Source organism: Cydia amplana, chromosome 23, assembly GCF_948474715.1.
Source record: "Cydia amplana chromosome 23, ilCydAmpl1.1, whole genome shotgun sequence".
NCBI classification, from domain to species: Eukaryota; Metazoa; Arthropoda; class Insecta; order Lepidoptera; family Tortricidae; genus Cydia; species Cydia amplana.
Genome location: NC_086091.1, coordinates 4,204,403 through 4,231,155, shown reverse-complemented (window position 1 = coordinate 4,231,155; position 26,753 = coordinate 4,204,403). Strand labels below are relative to the sequence as shown.

The window sequence follows — 26,753 nt, the reverse complement described above, 5'->3', positions numbered from 1 at the left end:
AAACTGGATTTAACATAGAACGATTCAACACTAAATTGCATTGTTACGTAATTTCCATAATCGTATTATGTCCCGTCATCTAATATGATTTAATATGACATAATTAAGTAAGTTAACCGGACACGGATTAATGATTACCATTGTGGATTTACACTTCAACGCTTTCATAAGCGCTTATATAAGACATCTATACCGTCTATAGAATAATAAGTATAAAAAAATACATATAATTTTAGAATCCCAATTTTCCAATAATAATCCTGATTGGAAAATTATTTCTCACAAATAATCATTTTTCAAGATAGGTCCGGAACCTACCGACTGCGCCAAATAACTATACATTTCTTCATTTATATTATATCCCCATACATATTCCTACATTACAAGTAATCATAAGCCTTATATCTAATATGTACTTAGTGTCGTGAACAAAAAACCCGGTAATTTTTCCTTTACGTCAAGAAGCAGCGCAAATCCCACGCAAATAGTGTTAGAATTAACCGACGTAAAAACTTACGAGTCTACGTAAAATGTCAGAAGTACGAGGTAAACGTAAGCTTGTATAAAATAGACGTCCAAATGCTGGCCACTGTCCCGGTATATGTTGTAGTAGAGTGTAAAGCCACCTTAATAGACACAGTGTGACGTTGCCTTAAGAAAATAATCTATGACAGCTATGACATCTAGCCCCGCCGCACTTTCACTATTGGCGGCTACTGGACTACATCTAGATCCCTTATTAAAATATGTATATATTTGATAAGTAAGTTGTTTTATAAAATATACCATCATTGAAGACTCTTAGCAAGTGTTTTGTTAAACTACTACATGGCGCAGTCGGTAGGATCTTTAAAAGGTCTATTGGGCTATTGCTAAAACCTGCCATGGCAAATATTTACAAACGCACCAAAACATGCGCCACTAACCCAAATAGCGTATAGGCTTTAGCAGCGGCTATGAATACAAATTGTGGCCGAATGAGTCGACGCAATCGGCCTTTCATGAATAAACTGTACACAATATGTGAACGAAAGCGGGAGAAATGGAAAAAAGTGTTAACTTTTGAATGTCAAGGACATTTAAAGTTGTCGAGCTGGATCTGGTTTTTTTACGGATAAACGTCAACGATCAACGTCACGTTTGGCCACTGACAGATGGTCAGTGGCCAAAGTGACGTTTCTGGTTGAAAAGTAAGTAATAGTTAGCATGTAGTAATACTTCCAGAATTACTTTTGCCATGTCGAAAGTTTTGCACTGAACTTCCTAATCCCGTGCATAAAATTAATACTCGTATCTGCGGAAGGAAATAATAGTGAAGGATATGTCTTTCGTCGTGCCTCGGGCGACATATCAAAGGGAAGAGCCAATAATATGTCACTCCGATATATTGGGGAGACGAGTGTCTTCGAGAGTCGAGATGGGTAAGGGCGATTGTGCACTACAATGAATTTTACTTTCCGGCAGTCCGAGTTTTTACGGTCCGATATGGCACGCCATTAAATGTATATAGTAGCTTGTGCACTAGACGTAATTTTACCGTCCGAGATTTTACTTTTCCCCATTCCGGACAGTTTTTTTCCGGTCCGAGATGACAGCTATGAAAAACGTGTTTATATGCTTGTGCACTGCGTCTGGAATTAGTATTATTCATGACTTGGCCGCTTTTGGGTTACCTCTCTTTTAGTAAAAAGACGAACAAGTGCACAAGCCAATCATCCGTTTTTTTCATGCCACAGCGCCGCACCTGCGAGTAAAAAGACGGACAAGTGCACAAGCCATTGCTGAAACATGCTGAGCAATCATCAACTTTGTATCCGTGAGTGACCCGGTTTAATATATTTACCAATAATATTTGGTCTGGACCCCATCGTTACAGCTATGGTATAAACATGGTGCTATTGGTGCTAGAAAATAATAGTGCGTTTGATCAACTACGAGAATTTGTATTCATGGCAGTTGCCAAGGCCTAATTATACGCTATTTAGGATTTCGGAAGCGTTTTGGAGCGTTTACAAATATTTGCTCTGTGGTCATTTTGATCGTTTGCCAAACTATTTACTCTTAGGTACCTGTTGTTTATTTATATACGTAACACATTATTTATGTAACAAAATAATTAAGGTAGATTAAACGTAGACATTCGTTGTTCGTAGCGCTACGCCGTACGCCGTAGCCCGTAGACAGTTAACTTCGGTACGTAGCCATGATTTGTCGTAGCAACTGTAGATTTAAAAAAAATATAGACTCTTTTGTGCATCCGTCTCGCACCAATCTATAAAATGTATAAGGCAATGAGACATTATTACCCACCTAACGTGTAATCAATGTAAGTTATTAAATTGTACAACGGGACCTAATCGCGTATATAAGTTTTAAGATTTACCTCCGACGTTTCGAGACGTCGAAGGTAAATCTTAAAACTTATATACGCGATTAAGTCCCGTTGTACAATTTAATAATGTGTAAAAATCGTGAAAGTTTAAATCAGTGCAATGTAAGTTAATCAGTGAATTATTTGTTACCTAAATTGGCTCTACCAGTATTCTCTATAACCGTAGGCTATTCACAAAAACGGTAATTCCGTTCATAAAAAATATCAAACCCTCTTTGAACTTTCGACTGACATTCAAAACTTCTGTCCATCGTCTCATTTCAGTTACAAAAACGACTTCATGCCCTAGTTATTTAAAAAACTGCCAAAAGATGAGGTACAAAGGTGTATTTGACGCCCGGCATGGACACAATATAATTATGATACGCAGTACACCAGTAATTTTGTTGACACAAGTCAAATTTCATAACGTAATTCAGTCAAATTAATGAAATGTGCGAGAAAATGCGAAATCTTCTGAGGGGTTAATCAGATCGCATACCTACGTCAATTTTGATTTGTTGAAATTAGTACTTTTTGTTAATTAATTTTCAAACTAAATTCTGTTAATCGACCGTTTTCCGAGTCTTGCCACACTAAGGAAAAATAAAGTGAAAATAAAAAGGGTTCCATTATATTAATAAACAGATATTCAGATTATAATTATAAACATATAGAATATTTATTGTGTATGGTACATTATAGTTACTTTTAATACATTGCGTTCGAACAACGGTGAGTTAACATGAAGTAACTGAGTGTTCAAGTCAAAATACTGCTGTCGTGCTTGTACCGCATAGAAAATACCGTGGCATTACCTCTGCGAGGGGAAAATGCCTTCATTTTTAATGAACAGCACCGTCGTTCCATCACTGACTGGACAGAGGCGAGCGTTCGCCTCATTCAAATGAATGAATGAATGAAATCGTTTATTCACAATAAACATATGGTATTATAAGATCTTAGATTACAAGCATTGCGTCCCATGATATATAGCTGTTGCCCGCGACTTCGTACCCGTGGATTAGTATACCCCATACAAACTTTGGACCTCCATTTCACCCCTTTAGGGGATGAATTTTGAAAAATCCTTTCTTAGTGGATCCCTAGACCTTATAAGGAACCTACTTGCCTAATTTGGACTTTCTAGTCCCAGCGGTTTGGGCTGTGCGTTGGTTTAAGTCAGTCAGTCAGGTCTTTCACGTTTATATATATAGATTCAGTCTAGGTAGACGTGTGAAAACAGTTGTCAGTGATTAGGTAGATCACTCTGTCATTTAAAGTTCATTATAATTATTATATTTACAAGATTAATTCTAATTCAGCATCAACTAACAATATTTAAAACATGAAAATACTGAAATGAAAATTAAGTACAATCAAAAAATACAATAAATAGGATAATTATAAAAGATCTTCAGATGTCAATTAACATTTTAAAACGTATGCAATAAAAATTCGTTTATACTGTAAAAACAATTGTCAATTAATATATTATACAATGTCTTTTTGAAATTTTTAATAGGCAATATCTTTATTTCACCTGGTATTTTATTGAATATATTAAAACACATACAAACCAGTATTAGAACTACAGATTTTTTAATATGGTTTGACTATATACTCGTATGTATACATATCTCTCGCAGTACTTAATACAATTTTTTCAACCCTTAGCCATATTGTAAGGTGTAAACATCTCATACTGAATAATTTTCCCAAAATGCAAAACATCATTTTTTTGCCCCATAGAAGACACATGATTGGTAGAAAGGACGGTATGAAACAACAATTTTGTATGACGTCGAATCAATATTAAATCGTGGATCACACTAGCCAAGTGTTAGTGTAAGGCCTGAGTGGACGCTCGAAGCGGCGCGTTTGGCGGGGCGTGCAGCGTGGCGCCGGGCTCACAAGTGATTTGAGCAGCGTGCACTAAGGCCGCTCCTATACGTTTGCATTTGTTTAACATGCACGCTGCACGCCCCGCCCCGCTGCACGCCCAACATGAGCGTCCACTCAGGCCTTACACACGGCGTTTTACGCCAACACGCCCAACGGAAATAATTTATGAAAACCATTATCGTTACTTTTCTATTAGCGTTCGTCCATAAACGATTATCCTCTTGGCTACGGCTTTTACCCCTCCCCCCTCCCCCTAGTGTAAATTTCATTCGATAGCGTGATGGACGTACGCGTACGTGTTTGCTTTTCAAGTCTCATTATGTATAGGACTTTGAATAGTGCGCCAAGCGGGACGTTTTGGAAACTCAAAATCTCATACAAAATTAGACTTAACGCAAACGCGTAGGTCACGCTATAGAATGAAATTTAAATTGAAGGGTACTGTACGGCTACCATCAGTTTGGCACTGACATAAACGCCGTCGAGAACGTAATTTACTTTCTATACAGCTCGCTCGTACTCGCATATTTGTGCAAACGAAATGTAGAAAATAAATTACGTTCTCGACAGCGTAAATGTCAGTTTTGACATTGTCAGTGACTCATGGACCTCATGGTACGGGCTCTGACAGTTGAATTTCGAACGCCGAGTGAGTCAAACGCTCGGTAAGCATGAAGGAATACCCGACCCTGGTCTCATTAAAAGTTTTAATGAAACAACAACGGCGACAACGCCCCGGGTTTATGTCGCCGAAGATTTCGGCTTTTTCGGCGTTTATTCAGCATTTTGGACGACTTTGGAAGTAAAGTGACATTTGATAGTTTGGTCGTTACAGACTGTATAAAGTTTAGTTTAGTCTAAGTTTACGGTGAATTAATGTCATATTCTAGATAAATATAACTTGACTTGAAAATGAACGTGTTCGTTGTGTTCTGTCATTTGGGCATCAACCAATAACTAACATTTATGATAATTAAACGATTTATATTTATAACTAAGGGGTTTTTACACATACATAATTGAATAAATATTGGGGTGTTATTCCAAACGCTACCTCAATCGATCGTTCCAGAAAACCAGCGTAAAAGTTTTTTTACATTCGATTCGGCATTCAGGGAAGCATATAGGGACCGTGTCTCAGGGTAGGCCCTTAGGTCTCCAGATGGCAGACCCTCAAACGCGAAACGCAAAATGATTAACAGCTTACTTCTGTATATGCCAGTTTTTTTTCAGAACCCTCAGTGGGCGAGCCGACTCGCACTGGACCGGTTTTTAGGGTTCCGTAGCCAAATGGCAAAAAACGGAACCCTTATAGATTCGTCATGTCTGTCTGTCTGTCTGTCTGTCTGTCTTCTGTCTGTCTATCTGTCTGTCTGTCTGTCTGTCTGTCTGTCCGTCTGTCTGTCCGTATGTCACAGCCACTTTTCTCCGAAACTATAAGAACTATACTGTTGAAACTTGGTAAGTAGATGTATTCTGTGAACCGCATTAAGATTTTCACACAAAAATAGAAAAAAAAAAACAATAAATTTTTGGGGTTCCCCATACTTCGAACTGAAACTCAAAAAAATTATTTTCATCAAACCCATACGTGTGGGGTATCTATGGATAGGTCTTCAAAAATTATATTGAGGTTTCTAATATCATTTTTTTCTAAACTGAATAGTTTGCGCGAGAGACACTTCCAAAGTGGTAAAATGTGTGTCCCCCCCCCCTGTAACTTCTAAAATAAGAGAATGATAAAACTAAAAAAAATATATGATGTACATTACCATGTAAACTTCCACCGAAAATTGGTTTGAACGAGATCTAGTAAGTAGTTTTTTTTTTATACGTCATAAATCGCCTAAATACGGAACTCTTCATGGGCGAGTCCGACTCGCACTTGGCCGCTTTTTTTCTTAGTGTCCAGCCAGTTTGTACTGTATAAGTTGGAACATGAAATCCTGAAGGTTAGATAACGGAATTGCAATAGTTTCCTTAAAACAAGGTACCTATGTTTAGGTGCTGTCCAAAAAAGGACTCTATTTATTCTGCTTTATATGTATACTAGCGACCCGTCTCGGCTTCGCACGGGTTAACAAATAATACATAAACCTTCCTCTTGAATCACTATCTATTAAAAATACCGCATCAAAATCCGTTGTGTAGTTTTAAAGATCTTGTCTGTTTTATACCATGTAGTGATAAAAAAAATATACAACATTTATAGTTTGTCGCGTTATTTAGTAGACTCTTTGCTCAATATTGAATAGAACATGGTTGTCTATGAATACTAACAGCGTGACACAGAGGATGATTAGCATTTTAAAATGGCGCTTGTGTTCAATAATGAATAAAAGGTGCCTTGGTATTGGCATGGCTTTGTAGTTTTGTAGAAAACGGAATTGTTATGCGGTCCTGACACGACCAGTAAGAAAGACATGAATAATATTGTCATTCATGGTCTCATTCCAATTTTAAAATGATTTTACTATACGAGTCACAATATGTCATGTCATGTAACGGGACTTAATCGTTTTAGGTAGTTTAAATTAATATAAAAGGATTAAAATTACAGCACAGAATAAGTAATAGTATTATCATACAGAACGGTCACGCACCGCCCCGCCCCGACTCGCATTACCTCGCCCCGCGACTGCAATCTGACGGACTTCTGGCGTGCTCTCAGTAAAGCGACTTACCCACACATACACAATGACGCGTGTACAGACGTGCCGTGCACACATATAAACGCAAATGATTTTTGATGTACGGCGTGTCTGCCCTGTGGTTACAGTGAACTACTACATTCCCAGTTATAATCTCTATAAGTTACTTACAAAGGACACATATTTGCTTACATTTATGTTCGCAATTATAAGAGTTAGTTTAGGAAACATAGTCACTAAGCGCAAATAGATAATGTCGTTGTTAGCGTGTAGGTACAGCAAAGAAAGCTAAGAAAGAAAGTGATGTGATAGCACGTATAGTTTTTAAATAATGCGTTTATCTTTAAAGTGTGTAAAGTCTATTTTTTTATTCGGTAGACTGAAATGACAGTTCATAGTATGAACATAAAATGTCATTTCATACTATGAAATGTCATTTTAGTCTACCGAATAAAAAAATAGACTTTAGTTTGAAAATGTAAAAAAATACAATACCAATAAGAAACAGCCTGTATCTCAATATACGGACCGAGACGATTCTATTTATACCAACGCAACCCTTTGGCGCCGTTAACGCAATACGTGCTGTACACTCCACTGCAATATTGTCCTACTTATTGCCACTGTACAGTCGGTGCCTTAACACAAGTATCCTCTTTTCTATACAGTATGGCGATGTGTTTAGTTGAGGTTACTGTACAAAGTACAGAGTAGTTTTCTTTCTTTGAATTACTTAATTTCTCTAACTACCTATTAGATTCGTTTTTACTTAATCTTTAGCTTACGAATTACGAATCCGGCTACCACTTGACATGCATAGCCTAGTGGCCCCACACAGGAAATTGATAATTGTTAGTAAGGTTTTATCTTTTAACCTTTTCGACGCCGTGTCAAACACAAAAGCTGTCACGCTGACGCCACGTCACCGAAGTGTCAAAACTGAAATTGAACTTTATGCATATGCACGTAGGTCTATGTTGCTCTGTGGTCTGTGAGCGATTGATCGGTCTTTGGCGTTGAACCTACGGTGCGGATATATCGGTCATTTGCGTCCAAAAGGTTAAATAAAAATTATATTCTTATTCTTAATGTAGCCAACTGTACGCAAGCCGTGGGACCGTTATCCTAGCCTGAATGTTTCGGTACAAAACACAATCAAGGAAACGGTACACACGGCGGGATATTACTTTTTGTAATAAAAGGAATAATAAGAAAATAAACACGGATATTTGTAAGGCTTATTATAATAAATAAACCTAGAAATATTCCTGGAAAAACGTGTGTAATCATTTTATATTTATTTCCATATAATCACATGGAATATGTTTTGAAATCATCCCTACTAATATAAATGCCAAAGTCTGAATGATATTTGCTATAGAGATAGTATGAGTTCCTAAGGAAGACAAAATTATAGTCGCATTTATTTCATGAGACATTTAACAGAAAAATTGGAGTAGGTATTGTTAATATTTCACCGAGACTTGTAATTTTTTTAACTTTTTGCGCTTTAAAAGTTGAATGTCCTATTCGTCCTTTATGTTTTCGACGTGTTTAATGAGATACCTACTATAATTGGCTTAGCAACATAAATAACAAATCGAAACATTTTTTTTTTTCCAAAAATGGGCGATATGGCGCTACTATTATACAGGTGCGACCACACCGCTGCTTAAAAACGGTGACGGTACGGAATCGCAGTGACGCATCGTATTATTTTGCGTGCCATCCACACCGCTGCTCAAAATACTCTGACGGTGCGGAATCGCAATGACGTGCCGTAAACTTTGCGACTTTGTTAGGAAGACATGTGTCAAAATCGTGACATTTACGACGCGTCACTGCGATTCATATTTTAAGCAGGGATGTTGCGGATGCAGAGTTTTTGACATTTTTAAAGGCTCACATCCGCGGATGCGGATGCGGATGCGGATGTCAAGATTAGGTACTTAGAAAACGTCAAATATTACATTTTTAGCATTTTTTCATTAAAAAAAACCAAACGTTTAGTATTTGAGCAAGAATATAGGTGCGTTATATTTAATAAACAGTAACTTCGCCGACTTTTCTGGATCTAGACGATTTCGTTATAGGTAATGACGAAATTACCTAGCACTTACGCCGCCGCTAAGACGTTCCTGTACCGACTTGTTCGACATCCGCATCCGCATAAGCTCCGCATAAGCTCCGCATAAGCTCCGCATCGATTTTATGCGGATGCGGATGCGGATGCGGATGTTGAAAATAATGCGGATGTTCCGCGGTTGCGGATGCGGATGCGGATGTTCGCAACATCCCTGATTTTAAGCAGCGGCAGGCGTGGCTCACTCCGCGATTTCGTCACGTTGCTAAAAGTACCTACAAGTACATGCGGCCCACACCAATTTTGGTATCTAGCCATAGTAGTTACCGCGCACCGCTACGGAACGGACGCCTGATCGCGCTTGCGCCACCTAGCGGTCATATCTGTCGTAATAGACGCGTTTTGTTAGAAAGTGAATCTTCTGTACCTACTTAGTACTACTATATAGTATAATTTATTCTGTGGCAGCGGTGTGGAGAGCATGCGTCAAAAACGTTGCGACACTGCGATTCCGTACCGTCACCGTTTTTTAAGCAGCGGTGTGGTCGCACCTTAAGACACAAAAAATAAAGAGACGTCAAACTTAAACAGCTCTATGGTAAAATGTTGCTAGTGTTGATAAATACCTATTTTACAGAATTTATGGTATAGGTACATGACATTACTGGTGCCACGTCTATCAGAGGGGTGTTAACTATAGGCACAGGGCGGACACGCCATACATCAAAAATGATTTGCGTACTGTACACGCGTCATTGTGTATCTGACGGACTTCTGGCATGCTCTCAGTAGAGCGACTTACGCACACATTCATGTCGCGGCCAGTCGCGGGGCGAGGAAATCCGAATCGGGGCGGGGCGGTGCGTGTCCGTTCTGTATGATAATACTATTACTTATTCTGTGCTTATAGGTTATGTTTAATGTTGAGGAGGTTTCATTTCGATTTAAAGACGAGAGTTTTAATTAAATAAACGTATATAACTGTAATAGGTTGTTCAAACCCAACGTTTGTAAAGGATTGCTTAATTTTATATCGCTTAATTTTATATCAAAGGAAACTCACAAATAAGCCACTTAAAAGGCACATATCGCGAATCCACAATCAAAAGGTTACATCTAACTGCTAATTGTTATTGAAATTTGAGTCTTAACATAGCTACTTTAAAGTACAAATTACTAAGTAGGATACATTTACTTTTACAGCTACACATTATAAATACACCAAGCGGAATACAGTTACAAAACCACCAAGCCGTCTAGGAAATACGTTCAAAAAACATTCGAAACCCTCTCTTTCACACGCAGCTAAAACTGGAATGAGTGACAGAGACAGACAGCCAGGTAGCACTTCATCACAATTCATTTAATTTGTAATCGTATCAACTGGCCTTGTATGGCGGACTCTAACGCGGTCAAAGGAAAACGAACCGTAACACAGTTAAATAGATTTAAAAATCCTTTGACAACGTTCTCTCTCCGGGACGGTTTTAGCCTTATTCCTTTACAAATGAAATTGGACGCTAGCGGTTTAGGAATAGAGTCTAAACTTGGTTGGTTTTGAAAATGGAAAGAGTTTATTTATGAATATTTCAGCCAGTCGACGTTGTTGAGGCGTTTTTTGTCGCGTTCCGCTCACCGAACATGAATTTTATTTATTTTACAAACCTAATATTTCTAACGGTATCCGCTACTTTAAATAAGTACAACCAGCAACCTTACGTTTTACCAATTAAGGTCGTAATTTGAATGAATAAGTCCGTGATATATGAGCTTGTGGAATTAGTAAACCTGGATATACTTAGTCGAAGATACCTCCTGAATGAACATTGACAAAATAAAAAAGTCTTTATTGCACCGAGAGAAATTTGAAAATCGAATGATTTGTCGACATTATTTTCATGAAGATTATGTAATAAAAGGTAAAAGGGTGTCTATTTGTAAAAAGGTGTGTTTTTGTATAAAGCCAACAAGGATTGAAGGAAGGAGGAATTGGCAATTTCCTACGAAATAATGTAAAATAATCTGTTGAAGATATTTATTAAAACTATGTTTATTGGTTTTTATGTAACTAAAATGTTCAATTTCGCGGACCTCTTATTTAAAATATACTCAAGGGCAATGAAATCGTCCGACGTATAAAATTTCCATACAATATTACCCATTTTCGTTGCTTTATTTGTAGTGTATTGTATAATTCCGTCACACCTCGGACACTGGCGATCAAATGTATGAAACAAACGCGTTCCTACGTACACAGCCTAAGCTCGTGTAGGTGTACGCGTACCATGCTTGTGTGAGTGAGATAAGACATTGTAGGGTAACTGTGAGGTAACCGAGAGCGGGTCTCAGCAGGTGGGCGGCACTTTAAACGGGAGGCAGGGAGCGTCCATACTGTACGCTAGTACTCTTTAAATATTATACTGTGATTCTGTAGCATTTGCTACGGCGTAGCAAGCGTAGCAACGTTCTACGCGTTAGGGCTCATTTAGACGGTGCGAGAACCCGAATGCGAGTTTCATTCAGTGTTGGCCGTAATGTGTAATTCTAATTAACAATTAATCATTTCCATTACCCATTAAATCCGCAATTAGTCAATTGCATTACGCATCAATTTAAATTAAGTTAATTAGAATTGAATTTTGAGACGTTTAATTACATTGATTGTCAATCTAAATTAACGTTTAATGCAATTAAATCAATTTTTTCATAAACTAATAATTAATGTTACTATTGCTTAGAAACTTGGAGCTAGGTATTAAAATTAATAATAAGCATATGAATACAAGCTTCAGTGAATTATCAGCCAGCCTATTATGGATAGCTTTATCCATCTTTATCCACGTGATAAAATAACTGTCACTGTTTAACACCGTGGGAAAGAAAGTGACGGACACCGTTTTATCACGCTGTCACGTAGACAAGAACGACCATCATATCCGTACAGGTCGTGATATTTTAAAATCTGACAACAAAATGACCCTGAAACCTGGCAGTAGGTACCTACTGGAACTCAGGTTTGGTGCAACATAGACACACGCCGTTTAGGCTATTCGACTCGTCACAATGAGCACTTGGGAGAGCAGTACCCAAGATGGAGCTGATGCTGAACCTTGGCTGTACCTAGTGGATCTCAGGTTTGGTGCAACATAGACACACGCCGTTTTGGTCATCCGACTCGTCTTGATGAGCGCTTGGGAGAGCACTACCCAAGATAGAGCTGATGCTGAACCCTGGCAGTACCTAATGGAACTCAGGTTTGGTGCAACATAGACAAACGCCGTTTTAGTCATCCGACTCGTCTTGATGAGCACTTGGGAGAGCAGTACCCAAGATAGAGCTGATGCTGAACCCTGGCAGTACCTAATGGAACTCAGGGTGGGTGCAACATAGACAAACGCCGTTTTGGTCATCCGACTCGTCTTGATGAGCACTTGGGAGAGCAGTACCCAAGATAGAGCTGATGCTGAACCCTGGCAGTACCTAATGGAACTCAGGTTTGGTGACAAACGCCGTTTTGGTCATCCGACTCGTCTTGATGAGCACTTGGGAGAGCAGTACCCAAGATAGAGCTGATGCTGAACCCTGGCAGTACCTAATGGAACTCAGGTTTGGTGCAACATAGACAAACGCCGGTTTGGTCATCCGATTCGTCTTGATGAGCACTTGGGAGAGCAGTACCCAAGATAGAGCTGATGCTGAACCCTGGCAGTACCTAATGGAACTCAGGTTTGGTGCAACATAGACAAACGCCGTTTTGGTCATCCGACTCGTCTTGATGAGCACTTGGGAGAGCAGTACCCAAGATAGAGCTGATGCTGAACCCTGGCAGTACCTAATGGAACTCAGGTTTGGTGCAACATAGACAAACGCCGTTTTGGTCATCCGACTCGTCTTGATGAGCACTTGGGAGAGCAGTACCCAAGATAGAGCTGATGCTGAACCCTGGCAGTACCTAATGGAACTCAGGTTTGGTGCAACATAGACAAACGCCGGTTTGGTCATCCGACTCGTCTTGATGAGCACTTGGGAGAGCAGTACCCAAGATAGAGCTGATGCTGAACCCTGGCAGTACCTAATGGAACTCAGGTTTGGTGCAACATAGACAAACGCCGTTTTGGTCATCCGACTCGTCTTGATGAGCACTTGGGAGAGCAGTACCCAAGATAGAGCTGATGCTGAACCCTGGCAGTACCTAATGGAACTCAGGTTTGGTGCAACATAGACAAACGCCGGTTTAGTCATCCGACTCGTCTTGATGAGCACTTGGGAGAGCAGTACCCAAGATAGAGCTGATGCTGAACCCTGGCAGTACCTAATGGAACTCAGGTTTGGTGCAACATAGACAAACGCCGTTTTGGTCATCCGACTCGTCTTGATGAGCACTTGGGAGAGCAGTACCCATGTTAGAGCTGATGCTGAACCCTGGCTGTACTTAGTGGAACTCAGGTTTGGTGCAACATAGACACACGCCGTTTTGGTCATCCGACTCGTCTTGATGAGCACTTGGGAGAGCAGTACCCAAGATAGAGCTGATGCTGAACCCTGGCAGTACCTAATGGAACTCAGGTTTGGTGCAACATAGACAAACGCCGGTTTGGTCATCCGATTCGTCTTGATGAGCACTTGGGAGAGCAGTACCCAAGATAGAGCTGATGCTGAACCCTGGCAGTACCTAATGGAACTCAGGTTTGGTGCAACATAGACAAACGCCGTTTTGGTCATCCGACTCGTCTTGATGAGCACTTGGGAGAGCAGTACCCAAGATAGAGCTGATGCTGAACCCTGGCAGTACCTAATGGAACTCAGGTTTGGTGCAACATAGACAAACGCCGGTTTGGTCATCCGACTCGTCTTGATGAGCACTTGGGAGAGCAGTACCCAAGATAGAGCTGATGCTGAACCCTGGCAGTACCTAATGGAACTCAGGTTTGGTGCAACATAGACAAACGCCGTTTTGGTCATCCGACTCGTCTTGATGAGCACTTGGGAGAGCAGTACCCAAGATAGAGCTGATGCTGAACCCTGGCAGTACCTAATGGAACTCAGGTTTGGTGCAACATAGACAAACGCCGGTTTGGTCATCCGACTCGTCTTGATGAGCACTTGGGAGAGCAGTACCCAAGATAGAGCTGATGCTGAACCCTGGCAGTACCTAATGGAACTCAGGTTTGGTGCAACATAGACAAACGCCGTTTTGGTCATCCGACTCGTCTTGATGAGCACTTGGGAGAGCAGTACCCATGTTAGAGCTGATGCTGAACCCTGGCTGTACTTAGTGGAACTCAGGTTTGGTGCAACATAGACACACGCCGTTTTGGTCATCCGACTCGTCTTGATGAGCACTTGGGAGAGCAGTACCCAAGATAGAGCTGATGCTGAACCCTGGCAGTACCTAATGGAACTCAGGTTTGGTGCAACATAGACAAACGCCGTTTTGGTCATCCGACTCGTCTTGATGAGCACTTGGGAGAGCAGTGCCCAAGATAGAGCTGATGCTAAACCCTGGCAGTACCTAATGGAACTCAGGTCTGGTGCAACATAGACAAACGCCGTTTTGGTCATCCGACTCGTCTTGATGAGCACTTGGGAGAGCAGTACCCAAGATAGAGCTGATGCTGGACCCTGGCAGTACCTAGTGGAACTCAGGTTTGATGCAACATAGACACACGCCGTTTTGGTCATCCTACTCGTCTTGATGAGCACTTGGGAGAGCAGTACCCAAGATAGAGCTGATGCTCAACCCTGGCAGTACCTAATGGAACTCAGGTTTGGTGCAACATAGACAAACGCCGTTTTGGTCATCCGTCACATCTTGACGAGCACTTGGGAGAGCAGTACCCAAGATAGAGCTGATGCTGAACCCTGGCAGTACCTGCAGGTTCAAGATGTGACGGATGACCTAAATAGCGTGAGCCTATGTTGCACCAAACCTGAGTTCCACTAGGTATAGCCAGGGTTCAGCATCAGCTCTATCTTGGGTACTGCTCTCCGAAGTGCTCATCAAGACAAGTCGGATGACCAAAACGGCGTGTGTCTATGTTGCACCAAACCTGAGTTCCACTAGGTACAGCCAGGGTTCAGCATTAGCTCTATCTTGGGTACTGCACTCCCAAGTGCTCATCAAGACGAGTCGGATGACCAAAACGGCGTTTGTCTATGTTGCACCAAACCTGAGTTCCACTAAGTACAGCCAGGGTTCAGCATCAGCTCTATGTTGGGTACTGCTCTCCCAAGTGCTCATCAAGACGAGTCGGATACCTAATGGAACTCAGGTTTGGTGCAACATAGACAAACGCCGGTTTGGTCATCCGACTCGTCTTGATGAGCACTTGGGAGAGCAGTACCCAAGATAGAGCTGATGCTGAACCCTGGCAGTACCTAATGGAACTCAGGTTTGGTGCAACATAGACAAACGCCGTTTTGGTCATCCGACTCGTCTTGATGAGCACTTGGGAGAGCAGTACCCATGTTAGAGCTGATGCTGAACCCTGGCTGTACTTAGTGGAACTCAGGTTTGGTGCAACATAGACACACGCCGTTTTGGTCATCCGACTCGTCTTGATGAGCACTTGGGAGAGCAGTACCCAAGATAGAGCTGATGCTGAACCCTGGCAGTACCTAATGGAACTCAGGTTTGGTGCAACATAGACAAACGCCGTTTTGGTCATCCGACTCGTCTTGATGAGCACTTGGGAGAGCAGTGCCCAAGATAGAGCTGATGCTAAACCCTGGCAGTACCTAATGGAACTCAGGTCTGGTGCAACATAGACAAACGCCGTTTTGGTCATCCGACTCGTCTTGATGAGCACTTGGGAGAGCAGTACCCAAGATAGAGCTGATGCTGGACCCTGGCAGTACCTAGTGGAACTCAGGTTTGATGCAACATAGACACACGCCGTTTTGGTCATCCTACTCGTCTTGATGAGCACTTGGGAGAGCAGTACCCAAGATAGAGCTGATGCTCAACCCTGGCAGTACCTAATGGAACTCAGGTTTGGTGCAACATAGACAAACGCCGTTTTGGTCATCCGTCACATCTTGACGAGCACTTGGGAGAGCAGTACCCAAGATAGAGCTGATGCTGAACCCTGGCAGTACCTGCAGGTTCAAGATGTGACGGATGACCTAAATAGCGTGAGCCTATGTTGCACCAAACCTGAGTTCCACTAGGTATAGCCAGGGTTCAGCATCAGCTCTATCTTGGGTACTGCTCTCCGAAGTGCTCATCAAGACAAGTCGGATGACCAAAACGGCGTGTGTCTATGTTGCACCAAACCTGAGTTCCACTAGGTACAGCCAGGGTTCAGCATTAGCTCTATCTTGGGTACTGCACTCCCAAGTGCTCATCAAGACGAGTCGGATGACCAAAACGGCGTTTGTCTATGTTGCACCAAACCTGAGTTCCACTAAGTACAGCCAGGGTTCAGCATCAGCTCTATGTTGGGTACTGCTCTCCCAAGTGCTCATCAAGACGAGTCGGATGACCAAAACGGCATGTGTCTATGTTGCACCAAACCTGAGTTCCACTAGGTACAGCCAGGGTTCAGCATCAGCTCTATCTTGGGTACTGGTCTCCCAAGTGCTCATCAAGACGAGTCGGATGACCAAAACGGCGTTTGTCTATGTTGCACCGAACCTGTGTTCCATTAGGTACTGCCAGGGTTCAGCATCAGCTCTATCTTGGGTACTGCTCTCCCAAGTGCTCATCAAGTCGAGTCGGATGACCAAAACGGCGTTTGTCTATGTTGCACCAAACCTGAGTTCCACTAGGTACTGCCAGGGTCCAGCATCAGCTCTATCTTGGGTACTGCTCTCCCAAGTGCTTATCAAGACGAGTCGGATGACCAAAACGGCGTGTGTGTATGTTGCACCAAACCTGAATTCCACTAGGTACACCCAGGGTTCAGCATCAGCTCTATCTTGGGTACTTGTCTCCCAAGTGCTCATCAAGACAAGTCGGATGACCAAAACGGCGGGTGTCTATGTTGCACCAAACCTGAGTTCCACTAGGTACTGCCAGGGTCCAGCATCAGCTCTATCTTGGGTACTGCTCTCCCAAGTGCTTATCAAGACAAGTCGGATGACCAAAACGACGTGTGTGTATGTTGCACCAAACCTGAATTCCACTAGGTACACCCAGGGTTCAGCATCAGCTCTATCTTGGGTACTTGTCTCCCAAGTGCTCATCAAGACAAGTCGGATGACCAAAACGGCGGGTGTCTATGTTGCACCAAACCTGAGTTCCACTAGGTACAGCCAGGGTTCAGCATCAGCTCTATCTTGGGTACGGCTCTCCCAAGTGCTCATCAAGACGAGTCGGATGACTAAAACGGCGTGTGTCTATGTTGCACCAAACCTGAGTTCCACTAAGTACAGCCAGGGTTCAGCATCAGCTCTAACATGGGTACTGCTCTCCCAAGTGCTCATCAAGACGAGTCGGATGACCAAACGGCGTGTTTCTATGTTGCACCAAACCTGAGGTCCACTAGCTAGATAAAAATTACGGGCGCCTTTATAAAATTACGATATATTTTTGTTAATTGATAATTATCAATAATATTTTTAATTGTCATTAAAAATTGATTTAATTTTTAATGGTTTGTGAAGCATTAACCATTAATTCATTTTAATTTTTAATGGTTCGAAATAAATTAATATTAATGCAAATTGATGTTAATGCGAATTGACAATTAATTTTCCTTCAATGGTTAATGGTTAATTCGAATTAACCTTTTCAATGGTTAATTTTTAATGGTAATTGGGATTAACGTTCGGCCAACACTGGTTTCATTACATTGCGCCATTTGGTCGGTCGGCTGAATTGACGTAACCTCAATGGTTCGCAATGTAACTAAAATCGTTCACGAGTTCGCGCGGTCTAAATCAGCCCTTACTGCGATTGTCACTACTCACGAGACGCTTTACTAAAGAGGTCGATACGAACCGCGGTATTCGGAAAACAAGATCCGTTCTCGAGAAGAGAACGATACGATATGTACTAGATACCTGGTAGTTTAGATTTCAACTAGATATCTTTTAGTAGCTCAATTCTGGCAACCAATGTCACTTTTACGTTAAATTATCGTTCTACGATCGTTTCAAAATCGTTTTGAGATCTAAAAATGCATAACGAGACGTTTTAGACATTGTGGAAATCGTTCAAGAGTATCTCCAGAATCGCGGAAATGTCAAATTTGACAGGCTAGATCTTAAAAATATCGTTGTCGTATCTTGGTGATGTCTAATAGATATCTAGTTTAAAATCCGAATCTGGCCCAGAGGTCAATACGAACTTACAAATTGATCTCTATTTGATAACATAGCATAGTTGTGAGATGCACTAAGAGTGGTGGTGTAATATTAATTAGGTAAATCATTCAAAATGCATTGAGGACCGATAAGCCAATTCGAACGTACGCTGATATCAGAATGACATCTAACTGATGTCAATGAAATATCGTGCATTTCGCTCGTACTCATCCTTGTCATGAATTGGCGCGGGCGAGACGCAAAATAACTAAATAACATGATTCAAATTTTTTTTTTTTTTTTTTAATTTATTGAATAATACAAGTTACATGCATGTTAATATTACAGGACCCATCGTGGGCAAAACCTTGAGGAGGTTTGTGTGCCGATGGGGAGTTCAAGAAAAAGAAATCATGATACATATCTATCTTATAATAACTAAAATTATTATTATATGTAACTAAGGTCGTTAGATTGCAACAAGTGCATTTTAATAACTTTTTTTATATTTTTCCCGTTTACATATTTTGCTCTAGCATCTTCTGGTAAATCATTTAATATTTTAGGCAATATATATGTATACAGCCTAGTGCCATATATGTTATTATATTTGGGTAAACAATATTTGTTTTGGTTCTGTAGGCTTCTTAGTTTTGTACATCTTTTATATTCTTTTAGTTTAGTGACATGGTGATATTCTTCAGTTAGTATGGCTAGTTTACATTTATTTTGAACTGGGAGTACATTACAGTATTTGAAAAGTTGTGCGTAGTCTGTTTCGTGCTTCTTTTTTATATGCTTAGGTACAAGTGTCTTTAATAGTCTTATCTGTAAGTTATATATTTTTTCTATATATGTTTTAAAGGTTCTACCATATGTGCTCAGAGCGTAACCGATCACAGAGTCAGCGAGGGCTAAATACAACATACGTAAGGTTTTGTACGGTAATTTGTACCTTAGTGTTGACATTTTACTTAGAATTGCTCTTAATTTATCGCACACATAATTAATATGAGGCCCCCAGTTGAATCTGTGGTCGATTATGAGCCCAAGATACATGTGTTCTGTGACTACTTCGATTTTATCACAGTTACACGTTGTGATATTAGGTTGGTGCAGGCAGCTATGTTGGTGTGCAACCACAGTAATGTCATGAGTAGTTTTATTCTGAGCCGAACGAATATGCATTATTTTCGTCTTTTGCGCGTTAATTACTAAACCGACGTCATGCGCCCATTTGCAAAGGGTGTTGAAGTTAGATTGCATTGTACGCTCGGCGGCCACTATGTCACGGTCGGCTGTGATAATGCATGTGTCGTCCGCGAACTGATAGACCGAGCCCTCGGTTATTATGTTGCACATATCATTAACATACAGCAAGTACTCAGTTGGGCCGATTATGGATCCCTGCGCTGTGCCTTTTTCGGTTTTTATTTCGTCACTGTATGTGTTGTTTATCTTTACGCGTGTATGTCTATTTGTGTGATAGTTTTTCAGCAAGTTAACTAAAGGGCCCTGTATACCGCTCTGCTCTAGTTTGTAATACAACGTTTGATAATCTAACATTTCAAAAGCTTTGCTGAAATCAATGAAAACAACGAGCACATGCCTTTTTTCATGCATGTGCTCGTTGATTTCATTGTTAAAGTCACAAAGTAGCTGAGAGGTACTTCGGTTTTTTTGGAAACCGTATTGTTTACTGTTTATTATATTGTTTTCAGTCAAAAAGTTACTGATTTCGTTACCGAGGTATCTCTCAACTATCTTATCGATACACGACAATATAGTTATTGGTCTATAGTTGTTATAGTCTTTATGCACTCCTTTTTTGTAAATAGGGCGTATTATACCCGTTTTGAGTTCGTCGGGGTATACAGATGTCGCAAGGCAGGTGTTAATTAAGTGAGTAAGAACTGGTGTAATGTTAATACAATTTTTTTTAATGTCTATGACTCGAATTTGATCATACCCCGGGCTTTTTCTATCATTTAGGGCTTTGATTATTTTCGAAATATTGGCACATGTCGCTTTTTTAATCCTCATTGCCACCTCTGCGGCCCCGGCAAACCCAGTATGGTCGAGAATTTGTGATTTACATTGAACTGATATTTTATTTACATTATTATGAAATTCTCGGGCAAAATTACTAGAAATCTCTCTTTCATTCATTTTAAAATGGTTCATAATTACATCATCAATAGAACAATTTATTTTTCCGCACAGTTCATTAATTATGCGCCATATTTTTCTTGAGTTTTTGAAATTTTTAGTAATTTCTTGTTTAATGTACCTATTTTTAATAAAGTTAATGTATTTATTTGTTTTGTTACGATACTTATTATATAAAATTCTGTTTTCAATGTTTTCCGGCGATTTTTTCCAAATTTTGTACATTTTATCTCTTTGTTTACACATTATTAACATTTTTTTATTTACCCATTTACATTTTGTTTTTATATTTTTACACCTTATAGTCTTTTTACATTCATCGTATGCAGTTTGTATTTTTTCCTTAACGAAGTTAAATATTCTATTCGGGCAATTGTAGGCAAGTGCTTCATCCCATTCAACCTGCTGCAGCGCAATATCGACCTTATCGTTATCTAACACGGTGACTAATCGCGCCGCGGGCGCACGGGCGCTTGCGCCGGCTATCGCTAGCGCACAGCCAGTTATGTAATGATCTGCAATAGATATGTTAATGACCCCGGTATGTACTGAGTGGCAATTGATCGGCCTCAAAAAAATATGATCTATACAGGATCTCGATATAATGTTTCCTTTACTTTCCTCTCGGGTGAATTGACTTATGCCACTCTCTAGTCCTAATTCAGAAAGCCTATTTAAATACGTAGTGTTAATATTATTTTGTTTTTTCAAGTCAATATTCATATCACCAATAATAATCACTTTGTTTTTGTCGGAGATGTGTTTTATAGTTGAACATAACTCGTTTACAAAGTGCGATTTGCATTTATCGGGCGGTCGGTACACCGCACAGATACTGATTTTTTCTTTGTTATTTATGTCTATGCGCCCGCTTAGCGATTCAAAGTGTAAGGACGCATGGGGGATCAGGGTAAATGGGATGGTTTTGCGTACGTATAACATAACTCCACCGCCTTTCCGGTTTTTTCTAAGATTAGTATGCATGTTATAATCCGGTAAATTAAATAATGATTTACATGAATCGGGTATGTTAACTTCCGTGAGTACAATTAAGTCTATTGTGCGATTACTATGTGTAACTATGTATTCTAAATGCGAGAAGTTTAACAAGATCGATCTTATGTTTACATGCAGTGTAATAAGATATCGACATCCTGTTGGAATAGCACTTATATAATCGTTCCAACTGCTGAAAGTACCTTCGTTGATGTTGAGTGAGCTACACATTTAACTATTTATCTTTAGGTAGGCATTTAGATGTCTTTATAGGTGTGTAAGAGTCAATCCGTTTTGGAAGCCCAATATTCAATATCACTCACCGATCTTATAGGATGTGTTTTACCTTGCTCGTCCTTCTTGATAAGTATGCATCCTTTTTTACACCATACAAACTTATACATATTGGTTTCCTTTAGCTCCGACTTGGCTTTCCAGAGTAGATAGGCGGTCGTGGGTGATAAGGCCTCACGCATAAAGATCCTGTAATCTTCCGGTCTCCCGAGGTCGCGCCCTGTGAGGGTGGTGGTTTTGGATTCGTCCAGCCATTTATCCCGCCGTCCTTCGCGAAGTGTGACCACTACTGTGTCTAAATTCCTTTTTTGTCCCTCTGGTGCCTTATTGGCTTTTCTGTATGTTTGTATGATGTCGTCGGGGTCCTGGTTTATTTTTTCAGCGATTTTTTTCACGATCTCCTTCAGGTTTTCACCTTCCGTTTTTTGTATGCCGCATATTTCCAGGTGATTTCCCATTTGGTTTTGTTCCATAGTGTGGACCTTTTGCTCTAGTAGTTCCACTTTGTTTTTCATGTTAGTGAGTTTGTTTTTCAGGTCTATGTTTTCGTTTTCTACCCTCTTTGTTTTTTCCTTAAATGAATCTAGGGATTCTTGATAGTCATCTATCTTATCAGAGTAGAACTGTAGCTGACTCTTTAGTTCTTGCTCGAGCACCAGTCCTAGTTGACGGGTTAATTCGTCTTTCCAAATTTCCTTAATTTGTTGACGTATTTCTTTGACGAGCTGGTCTTTATTGTGACGCTCCGGTACTGGTGTCGTGACGTCGCTGGTGTTGTCGTCCTCAGCTGGGTCTGGTAGTATTATTGAGATTCGTTTGTTTTTGCTAGTCCCCGTGCATTTCCGGCATTTCCATGCTGCGTCAGTTGATACTAGCGCAGCCAGTTGCTCATTAGTTATAGATACACATCTACCGTGCCACCATTTATTGCACGTACTACACTGTAATCCAGAATCCTTCTTGGACACTATTTTTCCGCATTCGAAACACTTCGCCATTACGAAAAATACACTGTTTACGCTTATTTTTAATTGTTATCACTACTAGCAATTAACCGGTTTCGCGGCCAGGTGCAAGGCAGAATGCGCACGACCTACCGCGTCCTGTTGCGCAAGCGAACTAAATATTTGTTTATATTGACCTGCGAGCCATTATTTATTTATTTATTTTTAAACTTTATTGCACATAAAAAGCGTACAACAGGCGGACTTAATGCCGCTATAGGCATTCTCTACCAGTCAACCATAGGGCCAAACAGAAAAGCGTCAAGGTGGGTGAGGTAAAAAAAAAAACAAAAAAAAAACGTAACTTAGCCGTAGCCATTTTAAACAAGATTACCGAAATATATATAACCACGATTTTATTCACGTAAGTAACACGTTGTTTTAGCTCCTAAATCAAAATAAACGAGTACTTACACGAACAAGAACATAATATTATCAAAACCAACAATTTCTCGAATAATATAAGCCAATTTCGTGGTTTAAACTGCTCTTTGAAACATTATGCCGATGTATTTACCGCTTTTTGCAAAACATCCCGCCTCGAACATTCAGAGGCAAGCTGTGTATGCCTCGGGCATGATATCTGGTGCCAGAGAGCACAGACCATTCGCAACAAAAATAAAAGTCTTGAACGTTGAAGTATGACACTAGAACATCCAAGGCCTCTGGAAGTGTCGGTCAAACCGCACGCGGTGTAAAATTGTAGAAATGCTGTATAAGTTTTAAACTGCGCGAAAGAAAAAAGATGCTTTCTCATACTTGCAAACTATACACGAGAATATTTCTGTCGCAACTATGTTCTCCGTACGGTCAATGTGACTAATTCCGTCATATACTCGTACCAAATGATATACTGCATCAAAATTTATTTTGTGAAGGTTTACCATTTTCATACGAAGTAGGTCTACGCCTTCGGCATGATACTACATGTAATTAAGAACCGATTTGAAATCCTAATCCCAAAGTGATCCCATAAAAAAAAAACAAAAAGACGAACAGGGCAAGGTTTCCTTAATTTTTTGAATACATTGAAACGTTTTTGATTGCTCCTGCTTTAGCCGGACTATTTTCAACATACAAGCATTTATGACATGCTTAGAACGCGCGTTTATTCCTCGAACTATACGCCGAACTCTTCCGATTGCCATACACAAGTAAATCGGAAACAAGACTTTGTCATATCGCTTCAGTTAACCCTCGCTTTGTTATTTTCTTTAAACAATTTTTCGTATTTTACGCGCCAAAGCAGTTTTTTTGGCTTTACAATACTTTGTGATCCTAAGTGTATGCTGTGTATATTAGTGTATGTACATAAGACTGTGTAGTGCCTAAAACGATCGTTTAATTTTCTGGCAAAAAGGCTGTTCCTTCTAACCATACGTCGAACTCTCCCGATTGCCATACACATGGAAAACGGAAACAAGACTTTGTCATATCGCTTCAGTTAATGCTCGCTTTGTTCGCTCGGAGGCGTGTCGCGGCTTTTACTAGCTTTTATTTAAGTTATCTGGTGTAAATTGGCTACTTTCCTACTAGTAAAATCAGCTTCTTTTTTTAGAACTGTCAAAACGATTTTCTAATATGGACTTTATATGAAAACGTGTGTAGTGACGTCACGGTCAACTCACCTACTTTTTATATTTCAATCCAATTTATTAAATAGAATTAGTATTTAAAAATAACTGCTATCTATGTTTTTCTAATAATTATCTGGTGCTTTAATTCATGCACGTTGTGAAATAATTTATTTTAAGTAGAGGAAAGTACCCAATTGTGGAAAAAGTAAGACAATAAAGTTAGAAGAAGTAACATACCGGTCAAAATCATAACCCTCCTATTATGTTTTGCCGTAATCGGGTAGAAAGAAATCGCTTAATAGATAATCAAATCAAAAATACTACAGACCTACATTGATCATGAAAAAGGCACACAAAGGCAGAAAACATTTCCTTATCGATAAAAGAATCACCGAAAAGTATCTTTTACACTTTCCAGACAACTTGGAACTGAGTGAATCTGCCATTTACCGAAATGTCAGAAAATGCTATCGAGACTCACTTTTCTAGATTAAGTTTTTATTACTTTCACTTTGCTGGCGCGATGACCCAAAATGAGTCTTGGCCTCCAACACAAGAGCACGCCATTTTGCTCGGTCCAGAGCGGTATCACGCCAGCTTTCGAAGACGCCGAGCTCTCGTAGATCTGCCTCCACTCTGTCCGCCCAACGATATTTAGGATGACCAACAGGACGGCGTCCAGTTGGTCGACCCAAGTATGCTCTTTTGAATGCGCGATTTTTGTCATATACAGTAGAGTCCGGTTATAACGACGCCCAAGGGACCGCTGATATTACGTCGTACTAACCGGACGTCGTACAAAACGAACTGCCAATTTTAATATATTTTTTTAATCAAAATAATTACGTCATTTTGTATTGATTAATATTTATGCGACAATCAAAGAAAAAAAACATTTCCATTAAAATATTTATTTACGTTAGTATTACAACACTGTCTTAAATGGAGAGACTTGTGTGTTTAGAAGAAGCCACACTTTTCAAGGTACGCGTAGTCAACTCACTCGTCATCCGCAAATTACTCGAATCCCGTAAAATAAAAAGTCGTAATTCTTGGGGATCTGACGTTGTTTTATCACACAGTTCCTATGGCCATCTCCTGTGTCCATCATCAGATCAGCTCGAAGGTACCTACCAAAATATTGCATTGTACCCAACTTATGTACAATAATTATGTATGTGAAGTTTAAGCTCGATTAAATAATGGGAATTGGGTATTATTTAGTTTGCAAGATTACGAAAAGTCAGATGACTATTTCATCTTGCTCCGTATACGCAAAAGGGAGAGGGGACTAGGGGAGTTAGGTGCGCGGGACGGAGTAAGCTTCTTACAAACTACCTATTTATTTGTAAAAACTACGTCGCTCGTCGTTGTAACCGGACTCGAGGGACGGATTTTGAGTCAAATTCCGTCGTTAAAAGCGATCGGTCGTTATAAGCGGAGTCGTAATAAACGGTTGTACTTTCATAGTAGCTCATATTAAAACCAAACAAGTGCCTATACTTACGTCGCTATAAGCGGTTGGTTGTTATATGCGAAGTCGTACTAATCGGACTCTACTGTATATACGTTTTAGAATAATAATTAAAGTAATTTACATTCTTAGGGCCAGTTGCACCAACCACAGTTTGCGGAATGATCAACATTACTGGTCCTTGGAACCGAATCGAATTTTAATCCAGAATAATCACAAACATTAAATTTTTTTCGGTACCTATCTATTCTAAAAGGCATTTTAACTATGCAAGGCTGGGCGGATAAAGTATATTGAGATAATAAAAACATCCTCAGAATGACACTCATTAGACAACAATAGAACGAATCAGGATATTACGCAATATTACGTCGCAATAACACAATTTGCGAGCTCCAATCACATCCCGGGAACCGTCAAAACAGTGCAGCCCGTGAAAAAACTCCCCTAATGGACGGAAACCCCCCCCCCCCCCCCCTAAACCAAGGAAATTGCACAGGCTGGGTATTCAAAAAGGTTGTGAGGCGGTTAACTCAAGGAAACCAGTTTAGAGGGAACTTGGTTGTTTCGGAGAAAAAAAATTATATATCGCGGTAGCCCCTTCGAAAAAAAAAACTTAACATTAATTTGACGACCGGTCTGGCTTAGTGGGTAGTGACCCTGCCTGTGAAGCCGCGGTCCTGGGTTCGAATCCCAGTAAGGGCATTTATTTGTGTGATGAGCACAGATATTTGTTCCTGAGTCATGGTTGTTTTCTATGTAACTATTTAAGTATTTGTATATTATATATATATATCGTTGTCTGAGTACCCACAACACAAGCTTTCTTGAGCTTACCGTGGGGCTTAGTCAATTTGTGTAATAATGTCCTATAATATTTATTTATTATTTAAATATCGGCTGGCTTGTCAAACTACTTTGTCAGTAGAAAAAGGCACGAAATTCAAATTTTCTATGGGATGATGATAACCCTTCGCGCC

At 40.2% G+C, this 26,753-nt stretch overlaps 1 protein-coding gene and 1 long non-coding RNA gene across 2 annotated transcripts in view; one reads left to right on the top strand and one right to left on the bottom strand.

Moving 5' to 3' along the window:
* LOC134658631 (heterogeneous nuclear ribonucleoprotein L-like) overlaps positions 1 to 26,753 on the bottom strand; it is a 104,435-nt gene that overhangs the window by 48,967 nt on the left and 28,715 nt on the right. The window lies entirely within an intron of this gene.
* The window catches only part of LOC134658890 (uncharacterized), a 36,975-nt gene that overhangs the window by 9,538 nt on the left and 684 nt on the right, over positions 1 to 26,753 (top strand). The window lies entirely within an intron of this gene.